The 13,173-nt window shown below is 39.6% G+C and overlaps 1 protein-coding gene across 4 annotated transcripts in view; it reads left to right on the top strand.

Moving 5' to 3' along the window:
- The window catches only part of frmpd1a (FERM and PDZ domain containing 1a), a 434,267-nt gene that overhangs the window by 378,683 nt on the left and 42,411 nt on the right, over nt 1-13,173 (top strand). Inside the window, exon 2 of one of the 4 annotated variants that reach the window (XM_085163379.1) lies at nt 1,315-5,727. The exons of 1 other annotated variant lie outside the window; for it this stretch is intronic. The gene's annotated coding sequence lies outside the window, so the exon portion shown is untranslated. The remainder of the gene's footprint in view (nt 1-1,314; nt 5,728-13,173) is intronic. 2 more of the 4 variants (XM_085163378.1, XM_085163380.1) reach the window with 2 other exon arrangements.

Raw genomic sequence — 13,173 nt, 5'->3', positions numbered from 1 at the left:
TTCCTTGGGACTAAGTCGGTCAGTTCACAAAACCACGTGCTTATCAAATAAACAGAAACATCTTTGCAGCATTCAGTAGATAAGAATACACATGTTGGTCGTGTCCAAATTCATGGGCTGCATCCTCCTGAGGCCGCATTTGTAGACCGATTACGTCACAGCGACGCGCCAAAGGCTGTCCAAATTCGTAGACTCCTCCGAATGCAGCCGAAAAATGCATCCTCCTTTTCCCCGAATTTGAAGGATGGGTCGGGTGTGTCCTTCGTGGCCTACCATATCCCAGAATTCATAGCGCGGCCCAGCCGAACTCCAGTTTCCAACAATGGCGACCGCTACTAAGTTTTAAAATTACTCATACTAATCTTTCTGAGTCACAAAATGAACTTTTAACATATTTTCAGGCGAGAAAGTAGCTGTGTAAACATCAAATATCTCCTCGGTTTATCAAGATATCGCATATTTGCAAAAGTGCTTCGACGTTTTTGGAGACGTCTGCTACCCACCAGCTCGATAGCTAGCCGAGAGCTCGAGGGTCACTGAAGCTCCCGGCACATTTTCAGATCACCGCGGACTTTCGCTACTCATGTCTAACCTTGGATTCCATTTTAGAAGTTGTCAGGAACACCACTTTACTTCATAGACAGAGTGGAAATCAAAGATAAATATGTCTGAATCAAAGCCAGCGGACTTAACATTTATAATTGCACTGCAAATCTAAGCCTTCTCTCAGTTTGGTGTGTTTGTCTTCCTCAGAAATATCTCTAAAATTCCTCTAAAAGAACGGCTGGTCATCTGGCCAGTTATCTTTCAAGAAGTGCAGCAGAAACAATGCATTATTTTAAATATCACAGCAAAGGTCAACATGTTCTGCTGCACATATTGGCTGTCGCACACTGGCGTTCGCTGTATTTACTTTTATGTAAGGCTAGCTCAGCATATAATAGTAGTGCATTAAATGGATGGGGAGCATAGATACTGGCTTTGTGTATAAGCCATCAGATAGCTTGTTAGCACTGGCAGCTTCGAGGCTGTCAACCTGCTAGTACACCAGCTCTGAGGCACAGACAGAACAGCAGAGCTGTGTTGCCCCAGGTACACCTCTGCACACACAATAGGTGACAAGGGAGCTTATTTAACACTTTACACTCTGTACCAGCAAGAGACGATGTCCTTAAGAGAGAAGTTAACTTACTATAAATCCTAATTCAGATACATAAGTGAAACAACATCAGCTGAACAGGTTCATTGATAGTATAACATCATCCTGGTTCTTAATTATTTCAATTTTTTGACCTAATTTTATGACAACAGTAGGTAATAAGACACATTAGTTATTTTAGCAGTTGTATTTTTGTATAAAAAAAGTCCCACCACTGGCTCAAACCCTGCAGTGATGGTAAAGATGCATTAGCCTAGGTAGCCTTCTATGGTAACTTTAAAAAAAACAACCCTTCATTTAACCAGAAGAAGGAAGTCTTACGATTAAAATTTTCTTTTGTCAGACTGTCCAGATGTAGATAGCATAAACCAGCATTCCTGGAGAAAATCCACACAAGCACAAGTGGACATGCAAACTCTACATCCAATGGCCCCACCTGGGTTTGAACTCAGGTTGAGCCTTTCTTGCTTTGAGCAAACTGTGCTAACTACTTAGCCACCATGTTGTCCACATGTGCACCAACCTGAATGTAGAACAGACATTTATTGTAAACTGCATGTCTTGTTTATTATTGTGAGGAAAATGTGGTTTACAACCAAGTGCACAGCAACTGGGAATAAGAATTGGCACCTGTAAGCACAAGGCTTTGTATCTCAGCTGGAGAAGGAAGGATTGCCCAAGTGGCAGAGTTTTAAGTACCTTGGAGATTTTCTTTTGAGTGGGGAAGACTGGAAATTGACAGACCGATTAGCACAGCATCCGCATTACTGCAGGCAGCTGTAGCGAATGAAGAGCTGAGCCCAAAGGAGCAGCTGTTGCTTTAGTCTTCGATCTGTGTTCCTACTTTTAACCCTGAGCATAAGCAGTTGGTGGCAATATTAAAATTGATCAGGAGTTAGGTTTCTGGGTAGATATGAGGAGATCTGCCATTTCAGAGGGTGCAGGGTAGACTCTCTGCTGATGTGATTTGAACATCTCACTTGGATGCACTAGGCATACTCAGCTGGAAGGAGACCCGAAGCAGACCCATAAGCTGGAGTTCATCCTTCCAGGAAGAGTTAGAAGCGGTGGTGTATGACAGGGAGATCTGGGAACTGATGTTTCTTAGATTAGTGCTGTATCTACTCTGGATGAAAAGCAGAACAAGGACAGACGGTTGGAACGTTTTCTCATGCAGCGTATGAGACACACAACCACACCTACATACACAATGCTACACAGTCACCCAAAGTGTCACTTAACAATCGTGGGGTTGCACACAATCCTGGTAAGTGTGTGAACTCCTAATTGCATTCTGTCCCCACTGCTACCCTTCAAGCTGTGAACATAATTCATTAATGTCAAGAGGAGAAAGGAAAGAAACAAAATTAATGAGAAAACATAAACAGGGCACCAGCTCCCTGGGTCTAACAGGCCTCCCATATGCTGTAAAGCTAATGCAGAGGCCCACGTTTGTGTCCACCCTAAGGTCGTTTTCTGTGTGTCATTCCCAGCTCTTTTTAGTCAGCTTTCCATATTCGCTTCACCATCCTATCCCAGTAAAGGCTAAAGAGCACCCTAAAGTATTAAAGCATAAAGAGGCCAGTACACCTACCGTCTATAAGAAAATATTTTGTGTTTTAACGTAGGTTGTACACTGACCGTCAAATGTAAATGCTATTAATTAGAGATCTCTAAACTTGAGCGAGTTTGTTTTTGCAGCCTCAGTGAGCCTATTCTACGGTTTTACTGTGGCGAGACAAAAGTAAAAGTCAAACTGTAACTGAGCAGCTGTCTATTAGAGGTGGGAATCGCCATACATCCCACGATACGATATTATTGCAATTTTTAAAAATATTTTGCGATATTCAGATTCTGTACATAAAGGTAAACTTTATCAATATTAATTTTATCTAATAACAAAGTCTCACACTCAGTCTTTCTCTCATTTCAGTTTTATTGTTGACAAACTGAACGGTTTGTATTACAGTCTAGTCCAACTTAACTGAACGCAACCATCTGGTACAATTATATCTATTCTGAACTATGCAGTTTATGAAAACTATGCAGCCCCTTCAGCAACTGAAGAATTTGAAAGTAAATTAAAACAAAATATAATTTTACATTAAATAAAAAAGTTTTAAACTTAATTAAAATAAAACATGTCTTAAATTAAAATAAGTAAACTGTCATGTTTATTGCTGCCAAAAAAAAGTTAAACACATTTGGACAGTGAAGGAATGTCAGGATTCTTGCTCAGAAAAAGGATCAACATGCTCTGAAGTCAGAGCACAAAAACTTTTTTTGTAACAAAATATCAATTTCTGCTGTCCCTGTATCGATACATTATTAGCAAACAAAATATCACGATACTACACAGTATCGATTTTCCCCCCCACCCCTAGTGTCTATATGCCTGAGCAGCCAGGCAAAGGAAAGGAACACTTGGACGCTTCTTGCATAAACCCCACCCACCCTTTCTCACAGGGCTTCAGCCCATGTGTGACATCATGGTTATAATTATCACGAAGATGCCATTTTTGTTTGTTTTCCCCAAGCAGTCAGAAAAATATCACACCTTTGTTTAAGGATTTAAAAGTATTATCTAAAGCTGCACTGTCGCCCACCCACACGAAGCTTCTTTTTAAAAACACTACATTTTCTCAGTAGGGTTAGAGAGAGGCCTCCTTGTGATTATTCCCATTTCAACTGAAGACAGGATTGTTTTCTGAAGCATGAGGTGGTGTACTTGCCTACACCATATAAAAATAATTTTAGTAGGGTTTTCGGATGGAGCTTCACATATCCGAACAAAGTGACAGTGACACCCTCAGGAATTCTGCAAAGACCTACCATCTCACTTCCCATATTAAAAGCTAGATCATCATTCTGCCACATTCTTGCTGATGTTTGCAGTTTTGCTTAAATGTGGCTCCCATTCAACAACCTTCCCCAGCCATATCCATCTGGACCAATTAGTGTACACAGCATTCATCAATGAATAAAACAATGTGAAATTTAGTCTTCATTACACAAATAGGCCTGCTGCAAGTCAGCTTTGGTTATGAAGGACCGAGATGAAACATACGTATGGTTTTCCTGCCTTTTGCAGAACGTTGCACTGTTTCACCCTGTTCCTCTCCAGAAACATCTTTCCTCCTACCTGTGTTTCCTGAGAATTGTGACTTTCATAATGGTGTAAAACAACTTCTCTTCAATCAAGATCGCCTGGCAAGCGAACCTAAAACCAGATTTAGAAATGATGAAAAACATAATGAAATATTCAAAATGAAGTGTTTTGTGTTTCTGAGGTATCAATTACATAATCACTGGAGCACAGAGTAGACAACCGGATGTTCTCCATGCCCGTCAAACCCTAACCCTCTTGATCCCTTTTATTGCTCACATTTCTCTTTCTCATCTTTCTGTTCTTTGCAGCCTCATGCGTTTTCTCTCTCTCCTCATTCTGTCTTCCTTTGTGTGCGTCGGTATGCCTGTTAGTTGTTGGTAGAGTGAAGTGGCTGCATTATCTACATACATTATTGATGCTTGCAGCACTTTAACACACACATGCGCACACACAAAATCCAGCTTACCGTTCACATAACAAAAACTTACATACAGTTATACAATCACACACACATACAGTCACAAAGAGCACATGTAGCCTCACTTTTGAATGTGTGTGAAGAAAAAGTGAATGACAGCGCACACATGTTGTCGTTTTTTTTTTTTAAAACAGCTGATTCCCCGTTTTAAGAAAAAATGAGGAAATTGTGACATTCTCAGACTAAAATTAATTCACAGTCACATGCTGGGCTAATAGGTTAAGACATGAATAGAAGGTGACAGTTATGAAAGAGAAGAGACAGAAGGATTAGAATTTGAGTAGCAGGGAGTTGGAGATGGGAATAAGGGAGGGAGGGGACAGAAGAGTTCCCAGCATCTCTTTTCCCAGGGCTTTGTGAGGGCCTCATTAAATATGGATGGTGTTTGGATCAGAGCAGGGGTAAGTGGGACTCCACAAACAGCACATGCAGCCGATGCAGGCAGCCCCATCCTGCTGTGATGGAGCTCGGTGTGGTTTTTTGCTTCATCTGTCTCTCCGTACTCCTCCTCCCTTGACTCAGTTTACTGCCCTCAACCCTTTTGTCCGGCCCCTGTCGCTGCCATCATGTGGCACTGTCTGTCAAACTCTTCTTTTCCTCTGCTTGTCTGTTTTTGTCTTCTTCTTAGACTCATTTTCTGTCTTCCGCCTCAGTGCTTCCCACTCTCATTCCATCTCCAGTTTGCTTGTTTTTCCCCGTGATGCACCGATCTAAAAGGAAAGCTTTCCTCCATTATTCACACCCTAATCGTAGTTTTTCAGATGAGAAGATAAAAATCACGTTTCAAATTGTCAATAATATTACAATGCTGAGAGACTCGGGCTCCAACAACCCTAACTCTTAATTCTGATTCGTGCCTGTCGTCAGGAGATGAAGACACGTCACCCTGGTCTTCTTCAGTGGAGTGATGGGCGAGCAGCGAGGGCAGCGGGACTGTAACTGGCACCTTCATGGAGCCCTGATACCCAGGGCAGAGAGCAGGTGTGTGAATGTCTGTCTCTCGAATACTGAAATGAAACGGATTGTGTTTGTGTATGTGATTTGTGTGTGCACACAGCAAAAGATGGCAATATTAGAGGATTTAAAGACTGTGGGATAAGCACAGTGAGACAGACGCACAGTGGAGAGGTAAGTGAGCAGTAAACTAGTGTCTGTCTAGTTTAGCCAGTGTGTTACTCCAAACAGACCTGTAAGGCTAAGGTGAAGCTCAGTCTAATCTGGCTCAGCAGGAGTGACGCACAAACTCCCTGTCACAGCCTGCAGACACACTCTGTAATCCCATTTGCCTACTCTGCGCGCCTGTGTGTCTCTGTGCGTGCAGTACGAGTGTTATGCAAAAGTTGTAAGTAATGCATGTTTCAGAATTTACTATACTCATCGTGTATGCATAGCTAATTTAGTTAACGTTCCAAAAATACAAAAAAAGTCACAGGGAGGGTGGATGGATTGTTCTGTGGACACTTGAGTTTGCAGCTTTTCTCTAGACCAGGGATGTTAAACTCATTTTATGTACACAGTAACCTGTAGGCCCACCTATAATCAAGTAACCTGTACACAGGTTACTTGATTATAGGTGGGCCAGACTGGTGAAACTTCCCTTTCTGTCAGTATAAAGTTTAACTATACATTTAATTCCTGAGATATTTTATTAAAGGAAAAAGAAGTGAAGGAAAGAAATGTGTCAGCACAACTATTTGGTCTTAAAGTGTAATAAATAAATTAGAGATGTACCGATCCGATATTACTTATCGGTATCGGTCCGATACTGACACAAATTACTGGATCAGATATCGGCGAGAAATAAAAAATGTAATCCGATCCATTAAATATCAAAAAAGCACCTCACAAAACTTGCGACACGGCGTAACTCGGCTCATAACCGTAGCACTTGCAGCAGTATGCATCACGTGATAGAGCGGCTGTGTGTATTTGTAGCGTGGCTACCAAACCAGCATTTCATCTCCGAGGAAGTTTTCCCAGAGAGAAGTAAAGCAAGTGTGTAAGTTCATCTCTGAATGTTTGTAAAGCATTCCCACGTTAAGCTTAACAACAGATATATGGAGCGACTGCCTCTCTCTCTCTCTCTCTCTCCTGCTGCTACTTCAATCGTGAAACTGATTAATGATCAGCTGATCGGCTTTTCTGTCGCGAGTCCGTCTCACTTCTCACTTCTCACCAGAAAGAGGAAACCAGCGGCTGAACAACAGCAGCACGTTTAAGCTTGATGAGCTGTTGTTAGAATTGATTTAATTACTTTCTACACCAGGATCTTTTTCTACGTAGCTGACGGCTGGTAACTGTGCAGGGGCGGATCTTGCAAAGTTTAGCCAGGGGGGCCGATAGGGCATGAACAGGGAAAAGGGGTCACAAAGACATACTTTTCTTTCTTATTATCTAAGTTTTAATCTGATGCAAAATATATAGAAGTCCATTACTGTATATAGTAACTGTTAAGTCTAATATACCCTAGTAAGCTATACTACTTTTTCCTTTGGGAAGATACCATCTGTGCAGTCTGCAATTCTGTTGAAGAAAGATGTTGAATCTATTTAATTATTCTTGAAAAATAATTTATTTCTGTGCATTTTCCCCTGCATCAAATTAAAGTTGATTACATCGATTAAGCATCATGAGGTGGAGGGTGGGGGGTGGTTCCCTATTTTTTTTTTGCTGGGAGTTTGCAACCCTATTAGTTAGGTTGCTTAATATTTCTGCTAAGTACTCTTTAAAATACCAGAATAGGGAGGATGGAGCAGGTTTAAGTTTATTAGATTGATCAGTGTTGCTGAACTATGAAATATTTTGGGCGCAGTGTATACATACAGGTATAACAGAATAGCTTTAGTGTTGTTATTTATTTAAACTTGAGTATAAACTTATACAAAATGCAGCAAGATATTAAAAAAACATTTTATTGATTAAAAAACACACTATATCGGATTCATATCGGTATCGGACATAAAAAAGTGGTATCGTGCCATCTCTAAAATAAATATGTAAAACTAAAGAAGAAAGTAATAGTAGCTCATTGGGCAGAGAGTCCTTTTGAAATTTCTTTAGCCCAAAGTAAAAAAAACAGGAGCCTTTCAGTTATTTAGTTACTTTGGTATAGTGTGAAAAGCTGTGGGGAAGGTCTTTATCAGCAGAAAAACCTATAAAACGTATTAAAATAGGTTTAAAAGTCAAAATATTTAAGCCCTACTTGACATTTTCTAAAGCAATTTAGGCGCTAGAGTTTTCCCGGACCAGTTCTGGTCCCTGGGCCTTATGTTTGACACCCCTGCTCTGGACATTTTGAGTGAATTGTGATTTTGGATAATATTATTTATGTCATTATATTTCTTTAAGACTACAAGTGCCATCTGACTTTACAGACAAAGCTTTTTTTCAGCTCAGTTCAGTTATATTTATGTAGCACCAATTCACTACACAACAGTTGCTTCAAGGTGCTCGGTCTATTCCCAATACTAACATGTTTGCTGTGTCAAAGCTACAAAATGTTTAGTGGTTATTACAGTGTTTCCCACACTTTAGTTGGCGAGGCCACCCAAGTATATTATCAGACGCCTGTGTATATTTTGTGACTTATTTTGGATTATTTGTATTTTCCACTGTATTTTGAGAGTTCAGTCTCTGCTCACAGCCTTTTGAGAGACAAGAGACTGTCGTGTAGGGGTGGGTAATATAGCTTCAAAATGATTTTGCTATGCTTCAGTAAATTTGCAATAAATATATTTTTAGTGATAAAAAAACATCAAACAAAATAACAAAACAAAATACTGCACAACAGTTGGGGAGTGCAGATTAAAGGTAGCAGGATTTAATAGTGCAAGCATAATCAAAGACATTTTCCATCCTTTTCCAATGAGTTTTTGCGTTGTTTTCCAATGTCTAAGGAGCTTAGAAAGAAAAGCGTCTGGACTTCTTTAAGTTGCTTGAAGACGTTTCACCTCTCATCCGAGAAGCTTCTTCAGTTCTAAGATCAAATGGTGGAGAGTCCCAGATTTAAGCCCTATGGGAGTGTCCTCCCAGGGGGACTAATGATCCTCTACCTAATCGCACAAGCCAAGGTTTGAAAAGGTCACAATCAGCCAAGGTTTCGGGTGAACTCATCGTGAAACCTGGCCCCACCCTATCATGTGATTTCCTGAGGTCAGAAGGCCCAGGATGTGAGTGGGCGTTAAGGCGTCTGGAAAGGGATCTCAAAACTGGATTATAGATGGCAGACAGTTGGTGTCATAAACCACCACCTCTGTTTTATTAGGATCATTCACAGTGGACATAGATGCTTCTTTCACTCCTCTTTCAAACCATCTGTCTTCTCTGTCCAAAATGTGAACATTGGTGTCCTCAAAGGAAGGACCTTGGTCCTTTACGATGACCTGGATGACTGAGATGTTGTTTTCTGATAATCCTGAGGTCAGACTGTAAAGTTGCTAAACTGGTTAACACTTTAGTTTAACAATAATTAAACTTATTTAACCTTATAACAATACAGGAGCTTCACAGTAATGTCCAGAATAAAATGTTTTCTACCTGGGATGTTGTATCTGGGGTTGACCTTTTTTGCTAGCTGCTTTTATGACTTTTATGACCATTTGGTTTGGAATCCTATCCTAGACCGATCAGTATGTAACCGCATCCATGCACAGTTTGCTTTGGCTCTCATATGGAGCACAGCTCCAGAGCTACAATGATGCTTGGTGGTGTCATTTGTTTACTTTTTTGTTGCACATCACTGGCTACCAGTATCTCCTCCTTTATAGAACGGTTTTACCTCAAGCAGTGAAACAATTTTGTTGTTTCCAGTTTTCCCAGAACCAGTTTTGTGGTGTATTGTGACGTCTCTGAGGCTGTGGAAATGTTGCTCTCAGACATGTGTTAGCTTATCTCTTTGTTTTGCTCATAAATGCGGAGCTTTTCTATGCCATTGATGATTAATAGGACATTTTTATATAATGTAACATAATATGTAATATAACTAAGAATGTAGTTGTATTGTCATGAACAGTATATACACACATACATTTTTACCATGATATACATGATATTCTTACATCTAGTATTGATTTAAGCGCAATTGCCACTGAGCATCATCCCCAGAGATTAATGTCACAACCCTCTTTCACATCATGGCTATACTACGATTCCCAGCATTCACCCTAACCATATTTGACTGTTGTTTTGTGGAGGCTTGAAATTTGTACACCACACTGCTTTAAGCTGCTAGTATTTATGATGTCAAAAATTCTTTAGACGACTTCAATGTTTAACTTGTGTGAGAGGTTGACATGGTTCACATGGAGAAGAAGATGATAGAGGGAAATTCTAATAAGCATCTATTGTGTACAATTAAACGAGGCATCTAATGAAAATAAGCTTTTAATGGCCAAAAAACAAAACCAGGAAACAAAAGGACTGTAAGAATAAAAACTAAATTACACATGAGAAAATAGACCTAAACAGAGTAGGTTTAAAATGCTAGCTATGACAAACATGTGGAACATCTTCTTCACAGAGGAAAGACCACTATAGATACAAACTCTGCAAAGACTAAGCTGAAGGTAATTAACACAGGTGATGGACGTCAGAAAAACAGGAAGCAGAATCCGGAAAATTAAATGAGAAGATCAACTCAACTCAAAGTAAACAAGAAACAACCAAAAGATAGCTATCATGGCAAAGTGAATGAATAAATGTACATGAGAAAACACAAGTGTGGGGAAGGAGAAGTGCTGCTGTAGCCCCTTTAGTCAGCTTGTGTGTGTGTGTGTGTGTGTGTGTGTGTTTCTCTGCAGCATTTCTTACCCTGTCCAGCTTCAGCATTAGGTAAAACTATTCTGGCAGAGATTTTTGTTTACTTCTCTAGTTTTATAGCAGACACAGCTATTTGAAAAAAACAACAACCTGAGCTAATATATATATGTAATTTGATTACTGTGTTAATATTGTAATGATTATAGTGTGTATTGCATATCACAGTGTTGGGGGAAAAAACAACCTTGTAATAGATTTTTAAAAAACTAGGAAATGCAAACAGCACATTTATTCATAGTTTTCAGAGGATGTGTGAGGAAAAGCTCAGCACACCAGCAGTGGCATTTTACTCATTTACAGCCTGAATCATATTTTAGTTTATAATTAAGCATCGACCGGCTAGCTCATGGTCTTATGGCAGGAGGCAGGACTCAACAAGTGGCAAGAGTCAGATTACTGCGCAGTCAAACATTTGACAAAAGTGATATCGTGTGCAAAAGGTAAATGTTTCTGAATCGCATCTTTTATCAGAACTCAAGTACATATTACACAAGATGAAGCCTCCATGTCATTGAAAAAATGCATTAAAAGATGCATATTTTACTCTTATGTGACATCAGATTTGGCCACACCCTATGGATCACTATCCGGTCATTAAGTCTGACGTCACTAGCCGTGTCTGGGCCTAAACTCCACTGCAGGTCAATATATCAAACGACCACTATGGCATTACTGAGAGTTGAAAAACTGTCTAAAGTCTTTCATCTTTAATAAAATGATCAGCGTTCTGCTCTACCAGGTGTAACAATTGAGTTTAACATCCAGGCATCCATGAATTTATGACATTTAAGGGCGTTAGACGTTAGCAGGAAGTTAGCTCGCTAGCTTCTATCTAAATACAATATAGCATGTCCTGACTGCGGGGTTTTGGAAACAAATTAAAACGTACAGCTCTGTTATCACTTCCAACATAAATGAAGACAGAAAACTAAACAGCAGTGACGTTTGTAGGGTTACTGAAGTTTGGCTAGCTGGTATATAATGATGTGCTACGTGACCGCTAGCGACACAGCTATGTTAGCATAATATAAACAAGCTAACTTTTTTTCCACTTGATAAAAGTTAACGTGAGTGTTCTCGGTGGTCAGGAACAAATGTAATCGCATGGCAGGATGCTGTAAAAGGACCAAACTTCAGCCAGGAGAACAACTGAGATAATCCATCCACAATACGAGGTTAGTCATTCATATACTGCTGCATGGGCTGGGCTGTAGTTACATCCTAAGGTTTTAAAAACTGAGCTTAAATAAATGATTAGCGGCAATAAAAGCCGAGGGAGATCAACAGACTGTTGTAGGAGCTTTTTGAGATTAAATAGAAGAAAATACAAAACATTAAACATGTTATCAACACACAAGCCATATTAAACGCAGACTACTTTAGGCCCGGAAGAAGGATTCGTCACGTCATCACTTAACAACCAGATAGAGCTCTTCTAACTCTGTGGAAACGGACAGAATAACAAAGGTAAAAACGTAATTCAACAGGAAAATGAGACCATCATGCAGTGTTAATCTAAACAATGTTCTATAAATACATGCACATTTTAGCATTGGATTAGAAAATAAGCTTGTCTTAAATGAGCATCATTGTATCACAAAATGAATTAAAAATTGTACTGGACTGGATGGTACTTATCAAAAATAACATAACAAAGCAATTGTATCAGTAATAGACAATTTTCTGGTTTGTTCTTTCAGCTCCATTTTTCAGTAGCGTTGAGACGGAGAAAGCAAGAAACAGATGTGAGAAATCTGATTCCTCCCACATGAGCAATAATCTAATAGAACGAGATGGAAGGGGACACATGATTGAGTGATGACATGGTCAGTAGTTGGATGGCTGCAAGACATTCATGGGTGAAAAGGAGGGAGGAACAGAGTTACAATGGCAGCACATCTTAGTTCCTGGTTATTTTGTTTATCATGCTTACTCACATTGATGTCATAAATATAATGGAATTAATCGTGGGCAAGTTTAGAGGTGATTCGGTAGACCTGAAGTTATTTTTTTGTACGACGAGTACCTCATAACACCTGTCCCAGCAGCAGGGTTGCCAGATCGGCCCTGCGTTGGAACTCTGCCAGAAACGACATGCAGGTCACTGGGTAGTGCAAATACTTGGCAGTGCATGCTGTTTCTGTCAGTACAATAGACGTATTTGTTGTGTTGTGGACAAACCACAAAATTATACAGTGTCTTTTTAGCTCAAATTCCAAACTCTGTTTAAATTTACATTGTACATACATTATTTATTAATGTAAAAACATTTTTTATTCATTTTCCTAAGGTCAGTTCCTGACTGTGTGCACAAGTTCCATTCATAAAAGATGATGGGAATGAAACAACATGTTAAAGCAGGTTCTGAGAGTTGCTTTTGCATCTTAAGCACCTGTTACCTGTAAATCTCCTAAGGCCAGTCTTAAAATCATGGACAAAAATGTCTTTGTGGTTTCTCAACACTCTCCATTATCTGGATCATCTAAAAGTATTGCTTTGGTAATGCAAAAAACCCAACACAAATGGCCTTCTGGTTGTACTTCCTGGTTTTTGTATTAAGATGATGCTTCCTAAGTAGAGGCTATTACGTGAATCAAAATAAAAACAGCA

The sequence above is a fragment of the Neolamprologus multifasciatus genome, chromosome 6 (assembly GCF_963576455.1).
Source record: "Neolamprologus multifasciatus chromosome 6, fNeoMul1.2, whole genome shotgun sequence".
Classification (NCBI taxonomy): Eukaryota; Metazoa; Chordata; class Actinopteri; order Cichliformes; family Cichlidae; genus Neolamprologus; species Neolamprologus multifasciatus.
This window is presented reverse-complemented; position numbering and strand designations above follow the sequence as displayed.